Source organism: Protobothrops mucrosquamatus, unplaced genomic scaffold, assembly GCF_001527695.2.
Source record: "Protobothrops mucrosquamatus isolate PMUCROS unplaced genomic scaffold, P.Mucros_1.0 scaffold42, whole genome shotgun sequence".
In the NCBI taxonomy this organism is placed as follows: Eukaryota; Metazoa; Chordata; class Lepidosauria; order Squamata; family Viperidae; genus Protobothrops; species Protobothrops mucrosquamatus.
In genome coordinates this window covers 560,511-569,678 of record NW_015386424.1, presented here as the reverse complement: position 1 = coordinate 569,678, position 9,168 = coordinate 560,511, and the positions used below count along the sequence as shown (strand labels likewise).

General features: G+C 37.6%; 1 protein-coding gene across 4 annotated transcripts in view; it reads right to left on the bottom strand.

The window, feature by feature from the left end:
- The window catches only part of ZMYND11 (zinc finger MYND-type containing 11), a 127,755-nt gene extending 118,807 nt beyond the window's left edge, over window positions 1-8,948 (bottom strand). For all 4 annotated transcript variants that reach the window (XM_015811488.1, XM_015811489.1, XM_015811490.1 and 1 more), the window contains exon 1: window positions 8,789-8,948. The gene's annotated coding sequence lies outside the window, so the exon portion shown is untranslated. The remainder of the gene's footprint in view (window positions 1-8,788) is intronic.
- Between the last annotated feature and the right edge of the window lie 220 nt (window positions 8,949-9,168).

The window sequence follows — 9,168 nt, the reverse complement described above, 5'->3', positions numbered from 1 at the left end:
AAGTTCACACAAGCTCAAAATTTACGTGAGAATTTTTATAAAATGTTTTATAGATGGCACTTGGATCCTTCAACTATGTCTCGTATTTATGTGAATTATGAATCCAAGTGTTGGAGGTGTGGACATCCAGATGCAACTTTTTTTCATATGTGGTGGACTTGTAAGGTTATTAAGGCCTTTTGGATACAATTGTGGTGGATCCTACAGCAAATTTTTAAAAAAAGGATTATTTTTCTCCCACAGCTGTTTCTCTTAGGTATTGTGCAAGATTTAGATGCAAAAGAAATAAATTTGATGCTTTATTGTATAACTGCAGCTCGTTTGCTGATAGCCCAAAATTGGAAGAGCCCAATTCTGCCTACAATGGAAGACTGGAGATTGAAAGTTTCGTATCTTGCTAAAATGGCAAAGATTTCGGCTTATCTGAAGAATCATTCAAATGAACAATTTTTATCAATATGGAGAAGATGGATTGTTTATATTCAAAAGAAGCATAGAGTGGTAGAATATAACTTAGGTTTTTAGATTTTTTTTTTATTTTGTTTATTCTTTCTATCTTTTTATGTAGATTAAGATATTTTGTGGAGTTAGAGATATTAGTATTTGTTTACTTATATATGAATATTATCCTGGGATTAGGTTTGGGAAGTCCGGGGTGGGGGTGGGGTTTTTTTTACTTGTTACTGTGTTTATTATGCTTACGATTGTCTTTTTATGATGGAAAATAATAAAATTTCTTTGAAAAAAAAAAGAAAGAAGAAGTAGCCTGCAGTACTGCATTCTAACCACTGCGCCACCAGGCGCATTTGTATTGTATTGTTTCTGAAGTTTTTGCTATGTGATCACCAATGCAAAAAGGTGGGATACAAATCAAATCAAATTAAATAAACCATTAAATAAAGTAATACTAAAGCGAAAGTTCCTACTAAGGAGTGCAACATATCTTTCCAGTCCATAAACACATTTCCCATTCTTCTACTTTTGTAGCAATTCACTTTTAAAGAAATCAGGATAGTCAATATATATAATTCACTAAGCCTTCTATCAGTAAACAGACCAAGCTGGTCTTGTGAACTTGTTTAGATAATATACAGCCATTCTAATTAGCAACCAATAAAATTAACTATCATTCCAAATATTCATTAAATGACAAAACTGTACTGCACAAAACTGTAACAAGCAACGTTATAAGAATTATCATCATTGCCTTTGAAGAAATGCTATGATTATTTTTCAGTGTTAGATTGCATTGCAATAGATTTATCTTAGAATACTGCTTTTAATTAATTGGGAAAAACACTTATTTTCTAATACATAACAACTGTGAGCAATTAAATTCCTGTGCAACAATGAAAACAGAAACATAATTTGCAAATAAACCATAAGATAATCAGCAAGTACCAACAATGATAAGCAAAAAATAGGTGCCTGCCTATGCAGATTACAAAAGAATAGCTCATTAAAAAAGTAGAGTTTATTACTTTAAATGTAAAATATTTGACAGCATAGTAAGGCTGCAAGCCATCAGATATCCCATGAACATTCACAGCAAATAGGTAATCATTTCTTTGATGGTTCAGCATGTTTTAAATGCAAGCCTGTGAAACAGATGGTCCTAACTGTACTGTACTTCCAAGGTAGTAAAGCAAACAAACAAAACATAGCATCATAGCAGTGATGATGTTGCTTAGTTTGGTAATGAAATGTCTGTAAGAAAACCACTAAGTTCACCACCAAGAACTCCACAAACTAACTGTATTCTCTTAGATCATCATTGGCTCTAAAGGATTGACCAACATTTGCAAATTGCTATGTATAAGAGTGCTAGGGTTACAATGATGAACATTCAGCAAAAAGAATTGGTACTTTTCAGAAGTTTTTCCCATCTTATTTCTACTATATGTCACAATAAATAATACCAGACCTGCAGAAGACTACTTTCCAATGTCAAAATACCAAAATACAAACCATACTGTAACGCATTCAATAATTTGATATCCTGAGTGTTTCTACTTCTTTTAAGATCATTTTAAATTAGTGCTTTTTTTCACCTTCCAATTCTATAAAATAACTATAATGAAAAACCCTGATAAAGTTAGGCAATACTACCATGTTCAAATAAACAAGGGAATATTTCCTAATGCCCTAATATTTTAAAGTCTTCATTTTGCTAAATTGAGAGTGCCAGGAAAATACAGTAACAAAAACTACTAATCTCTTTAAAAATACCATATACAGAATAACCCCTATTCATTTTCAACCTTTTGGCGACTGTCCATTTGAGGGAATTAATCTAGATTAATTTGTTCTAGTATACATTCCTATTATAAAGTTGCATGAACTCACATTTTTTTAAGAAAAATGCACTTAATTTATTGCTTAAATCTTTTCCAAATAAATAGTATGCCTAACTAAACACATTAACCTAATTCTTTCTGAGATACTGTATAATAGAAAAGTGTATTTGAACACAGGCTTAATTATTATAGGCCTAATAACTTAAAACAACCAATAATAAGGTGGAAAAATGGACTACAAAAAGATTTTGGTCCTACCTGGAACACCATAGTAAAAGACCAAAAGAATTCTAAGTATTAGGTGAAGCCATTGCTTCAGATATTAACACTTTCTGAATAAATATAATAAAGTGATAAAGTAAAAATTGTTAAGTCATCCACCTCCACCACGTTCAATAAATCTGAGCAGACTCCAATAAGTTTAAGTATGGAATTCTTGGAAAGACTTTTGGTAATTTCCTCCCAAAGGTTAAACTGGCATATATTTCTTTACCAGAATAAAAACATTTCTAAGCACAGCAGCAGAAACGTTTAAAATGGAGATTCTGGAGATTAAATCTCCAAATTATGTTCTAATGCAAATTATTCTCTCCAATTCTCTACATGCCTTCAAAGCATCTGAGTTCAACTTCTCAGATACAGTAGGTATGAACTCCTGTCTTTGTAATCAATCTGTCCACATTGCTGACAGTGACTCTGCTTTACTTATAGAAACTTATCACTTTTTGTACTTTAAACAAAATGTAAATACATAAAGAGAAATTATTCTGAATTGAGACAGCTGAGGAGCATTGCTTTGAACCCTCAATCTCTCTTAATGAAAATCCTAAGTAACTTAAGCTTCTCTTTAATCGAAGGCTGCTATGATGACAAATAGAAATTAAAGATGAAACACTGTAAGCATGCAATATCTGTGCTGAAAAATCTGGATGACCAATGGAAAGAGGCAGTATTGACATACCCATAATTGATAATGTAGAACTTTGCAACCCAGATTTGGCCTATTATAAAGTGAAAACTGTAACATAACATTTATAGCCAGTACACTACTCAATTGGCCACAGTAATAGAATCATGCCATGCATTGTTTTAGAATATTTAAATTAAAATTACTTTAAATATAAATTCAAAATGCTTCAGATTTACAGTTTTCATCTGTCAAGCCCAACCAAATACATTCATATATCACACAATATTATCGCTATTAGTAGTAGTATGGATAGTATGAGACTGTATATATACCAGTACTAAAGTCTCTTGACAGTTTACAAACACAAAAATTAAACCTTAAAAGCAATTTAAAACCATGAAACTAAAATAGATCAAAATAACCAAAAATTAAATGCCTGTACCAAACCATGATTTTAAAGTTTAAAAGCAAGCAAAGAATTTACTTTTTTCAGTTCAGAATTGATTCCAAAAAACTGGAGCAAGAATTGGAGCAAGTTGCCATGAGGTAAGTCTGTGGTAGGTATAGACACACCTCTTCAAATGAATTCAGTAATTGTGGTGAGGACAGAAACTTCTTGGGGACAAAGGCATTTTCTCAGGAAATCTGAGTCCAAGCCAAATAACATTTCAAAGAGAACAACCAGCAAATTATATCCCATTTGAAAACAAACTGGTAGCCAGTATGATGTTTTTAGGACAGGTGTAGCATTGTCTCTTTCAATTCTTCCAGAATTTTGTGTGATTTGAAACCTACAGAGGCAATTTTATATCTACATCACTTTAGGTTATTTCCTTCTAAAAGTGAAGGTATTGACCAAAGGTGAAAGATGATGATTCTGGCTTCAATTTAAAAAAATCAGAGGAACATTCTCAAACTAAATACTAGTTTCTGAAAACAAGTCTATCTATAATTTATTTAGGGTTTTTTTCAGCCAGCCTTTATTATTTTTACAAATAACTTAAGGTGATGAATATACCCAAATCTCCTTCCTCCTACTATTTTTTCCCACAATAACAACCCTATGAATGAATCGGACTGAGAGAGAATGGCTCAAAATCACCCTGCTGGCTTTCATACCTAAGATAGGATAAGAGCAGTTTCCTGGTTTCTAGCTTGGTGTCTTAATCACTCGATCAAATTGGCTCTATAACAGAGAGATACATCAACTGCCACCTCTACAATTAGTTCTACTCTTATTTGAATTTAGTTTTAGTTTACTTGCTCTCATACGGCCAATTAATAATTGCAAAACAGTATTAGTGTCTAACATAAAAATGTTACTGAGAGATTGTGTGAATAGAGCAATTTAAAGCAGTGCTCCTATTTCCAAATGTCCAGAAAGATTCAAATGGATAGATATCATAGTTGATGGTTATCAAAAATCACTGAAAACTTAAAAAGAACTAAATTTATTTTCTTAACTATCAGACAGAGATCACTCATCAGGCCAACGAAGGCAATCTTTGGCTTACGTAGCCCACTTTGAAGCCAATGTGAAAAGTGTCAAGTTAATTTGTGTCCTGCAGAATTATCTCATTTTTCTGATGTTTTATCTGATAGAAATACCTAAGACTTAGATTGCCAGTCCAAAAGACATATGAAAACTTGGTTATGACTGGGCAAGTAGCTCCTCAAATATGAAGAAAACAATTTAAACAAGTTTCACATGTTATAACAAATCAAAATAAACAATTTTCTGGTCAAAAAATTAATTTCACCTTTTGATTGTAGGATATGGACTGGTTTTATAAAAAAAATGACTGCTAGATTTTTCAGCTACACAACAGTTACATTTGCCATTTATTAATTATAAAGAAAATAGAAGCCTACCCAATTCATAAATATGACTTAAAGGGTTTATTTATTAGCATTGAAAAGAGTTGGCAAATTGCAGTAATATAAAATCTTCTGTTGAAACTTTAATTTTATGTAATATTCCAAACTCAAGGTAATTTTCAGACAGAATATCTGCTTTCATTGTATACATTTCATTTTATGAAATTAGAGCTGATATAGAGAAGATTTAACGAGGAGGAAAATACTGGAATATTCTTTATCATTTTATTCCATTATTTTTATTGATTTAACTTAATGTAGCCTAGATAATATTATTAAAAATTGTAATTTATTTGACACCTGTTAATAAAAAATATAGTATAGCAATAACAGAAATAATTTTAATTGGGGTTAGGGTTAGGATTAAAATAACAAAATTGCTGGATTTTATAGCCAAGAAGCCACCACCTCTCAAACCACCTTAATCACAAAAGATTAAAGACTGGTCTATATTTACCTATCTCTTAGACCAGACATGTCAAACTCGCGACGTCACGTGACGTTGCACAACATATCGGGACAGTTTTGCCATTGCCAACAATGGGGTAGGCGTGGCTTCTGGATGACGCATCCGGCCTGTGGGCCGGCAGTTTGACACCCCTGTCTTAGACTCTCCCAATTTTCAGATGTCACAAATTAAAACTAATCCAGTCAATACAATAATTTCATAGAATCATAGAGCTGGAAGGGACTCTGGAGGTCTTATAGTCCAACCCATTGCCCAATTTTTGAATACCACTCTTTATTATCTCTGTATCAATGGTGGCATCTAGACTGCGCTGTTTTACCAACCAAAATTTTTAAAATAATAATTCCTTAAATGCACTCTATATCCATCTTTGGTGGGAAGGTAACAGTACTCCATGACATCATGTTGATCATATCACCATGGAAATGTCCTCGGACAACGGAGATGACATCACCCTCTATAGTCGGTTACGACTAGCGGAATAAAATCCACTAGAATGCATTCCATCCATCTACCTTGTTTTAATTCTCATTACTGAGAACTATTTTGCAAAAATTAAAGGATTTTTTATTAAATGTCCAGCTGACCCTATTCCAGATTTCAACCATGGCTCTGATAGGACCAATCATAAATTCTTGTTAAGACCTCTTGAAATACTACTTTTAAGAGTGGGCTTCCAATTTAGCCCTGGAGAGGAGAGATGCTGTCATAAATCTACCCCAAAATGGAGAGATTTCAAGCATTACCTGACTTGGTTACAGTATGGAATGATATTTAAAACATGAGCTGTCACATAGAACAGTATAGTCATAAGACCACAGATACTAACGGAAGTCATATTTGAGACATTGTTGTCTTTTAAAAAATCAACATAATAAAAAATCTAATTTTTCATCATTTGATATTATATTTAATTATGTGGATTTTGCTGCTTTCTTTTGGAGAGTAAAGGTTTGCAATTTACACATCATTGGTGGATCCGCTCCTGGATTAAATATGCATTTCATGTGGAAAAATTGAACATGTATATCAATATTGTTTTTACTTGTCTGCTCAGTGTAGTTTAAAATAGAGATGTTATGTAAGAAAATGCCTTCTCAAAGGACACCTAATTAAGTGGGGGACAAGGAAACAACACCCTTAGATAAAAATAAATGGCATGTATCCAATCCAGAGCACAACAAGCTACAACCCCTGAAGAATTCTGCATCAACTCTGTTGAACTTAAGCAAGTCCAGCTTTGGTTAGATGGAAAAAAAAAACCCACTAAGGTTGGGCTTTGTGGACAGGAAATAAATCTGTTACTGAAACATTATTATATCTTTAGACACTCATAATAATTCTTAACAGCAAGAGCACAACACAAAACCACGTCAACCCAATCATTGTATCTGACAGAGGAATCTCAATCCCCACAACCAGCCACAAGAGAACAACCTGTTCCATCTTTTCCAGGCCTCCTGAAATCTTGTGCAAGGATGATTGTTAGCAAGCTCAAGGAATGGTGGGCTATAAATTGAACAGATAAGCAAACAAAACCCACCAAGTTCATTCTGGTTTATGCATTTGGACTTTATTCTCTAGATAACCCTGCAGCCTTAAAAGGAAAACAAAAGTGTGTTAATTAATACAAAATAATGACTATTAGCAACTCAGTCAGATTAACATAAATCTGCTATCCATTAAACTGGAAGATATACTATGTCAGCCCATTATAGACTCAACTAGCAGTAACCCCCCTCCCCATCTACTAACTTGATAAAAAAAAGCGAGTAAAATCTTTTCCAGGAAAGACTAAAGCAACTCTCCATGAGCAATTTATAAAGATCAGAAAGATCTTTGGAAGGTGCCTCCCCTTGCCCCCGTCTCGGGTTCTTTTTTTTGGGGGGGGGGAGGTTGGTACCCGTGTCCTTCAAACATCCTAAGAGGCATATTACTTCAGTCCAGGCAGGCTGAGTTCAATCCCTCTATCCTTGCAAAAGCAAGACAGTCTGATGCTACCATCGATTATTATAAACATCCTCAGCACCACCACCACCATTTTCCACTTCCAAAGGCTACCTACAACCTTCTTTCCTTTTATTTAGGGATGCAAAAACTTCCCCTTCCTACTTTAAGCCAGGATTAAATCAAGCCCGAGCCCAGCGGAGAGGCTTTTACGGCCCAGACCACGAAGCCCCCTTCCCTTCAGGCCTGCCTTTCCTCCTCTTCGCCCACACCCCTGCCTGCCTGCCATTATCCGGCCCAGACCTGCTCCAAAGCCGCCCCAGCGAGGCGAGCAAGCGAGCGCGGGCGTCTCCGAGCGGGAGGCCCATCCGGAAGACTGCGGCTGCGAAGAGCTGCGACCCGCCCAGGGCCTCTCCGGTCACGCGACTCCCGGGTTCCCCGTCCGAGCAGGCCTTCCCGGGGATGGAGTTTCTCCCCAACCCGTCCTTTGCTCCTGCCTCGCGATGGGCTCAAGCACACCCCCCTTCTCCTCCGCGACCTCCCTCCCCTTCCCCGCAGGTGGCCGCCGCCGCGGCGGGAGGGGTTGGGGGGGGTCGGTCCGGGAAGCCCCTTCCTCGCCGCAGTCCCCCGTCTTGTGCGGGAGCTAGGCTGAATAGATGAGCCTTTCCCGCTCCGGGATGCAAGGGGCACCCCCGGATTCACACGAGGTTCCAGAAAACGGGTCGGGGGGATAGAAGAAAGGAGGAAAGGTGGGAGTGAGAAAGAGACCCCCTCCCATGCATTCTGCCAGAGCGAGTAGGCTTGCTCCCCAGGCGATTAGTACCCTGCCTTCTCTCTCCCCCCCCCCCGTTGTATTCTGATTTTGTGCAACCTCCTCCCCCCACACACACATCTCCGGAGCCGCTGCATCTCTATCTTTGCCCCCATCGGTATTTATTTCTCCTCCCCGTCGCATTCAACCTTCTTCTCCCTCCCGCGGCTGACTCTAGCAGACCCGGGTTTTGTAGTTTTTTTTTAAGGCGCCATGTTTATAATCCTCCATCCTATTTTAAAAAGAAAAAACAAGAATTCTCACCAACACCCCGAGCCGCCGCCTCTCCCTCCTTGCCCCCGTCCCTCCTTCTCTCCTTACTCCCTCCAAGCCAGGGAATAAAAGACACTCAAGATTTGCACCGCAGGGATTGCAAAAGAGGGCTTTTTCGATGATTCCCCTCGGTCCCTTCGCCCCCCCCCTTTTCCCCCTCTTCTTCCTTCTCTTCCACCCCGACTGAAGCCGGGGTCCCTCACCTTGTCCGGCGGCGTCTCTACCAGTTGCAGATTCTGCAGGCGGAGGAAAAGAAGTTCGCCCAGGTTAAAGTTTGCAATTCCTGCTCCAGGCCGCGGCTGCTTCTTCCGCCTGCTACATATTTTCTTTCCCCATCGGAGTTTTATTGTGTCTGAAATTTTTTTCCCCTCTCTGTCTCTCCTCGCTCCTGGCCGTCTGCACACTTCTAGCTTTCTGGGATAAACAGGGTTTAGGATACAGCCTCGGATCCTCGGAAAAAGGAGAACTCTAGTGGCGTCTGATGGAGTTGCCGTGGCTTTCTTTCTTTTTCTTCGTTTTCATTCCCCCCCCCCTTTCCCCTTCCTCTCTCACTTAAATGTAGCGTAGAGATACGGATGGTATT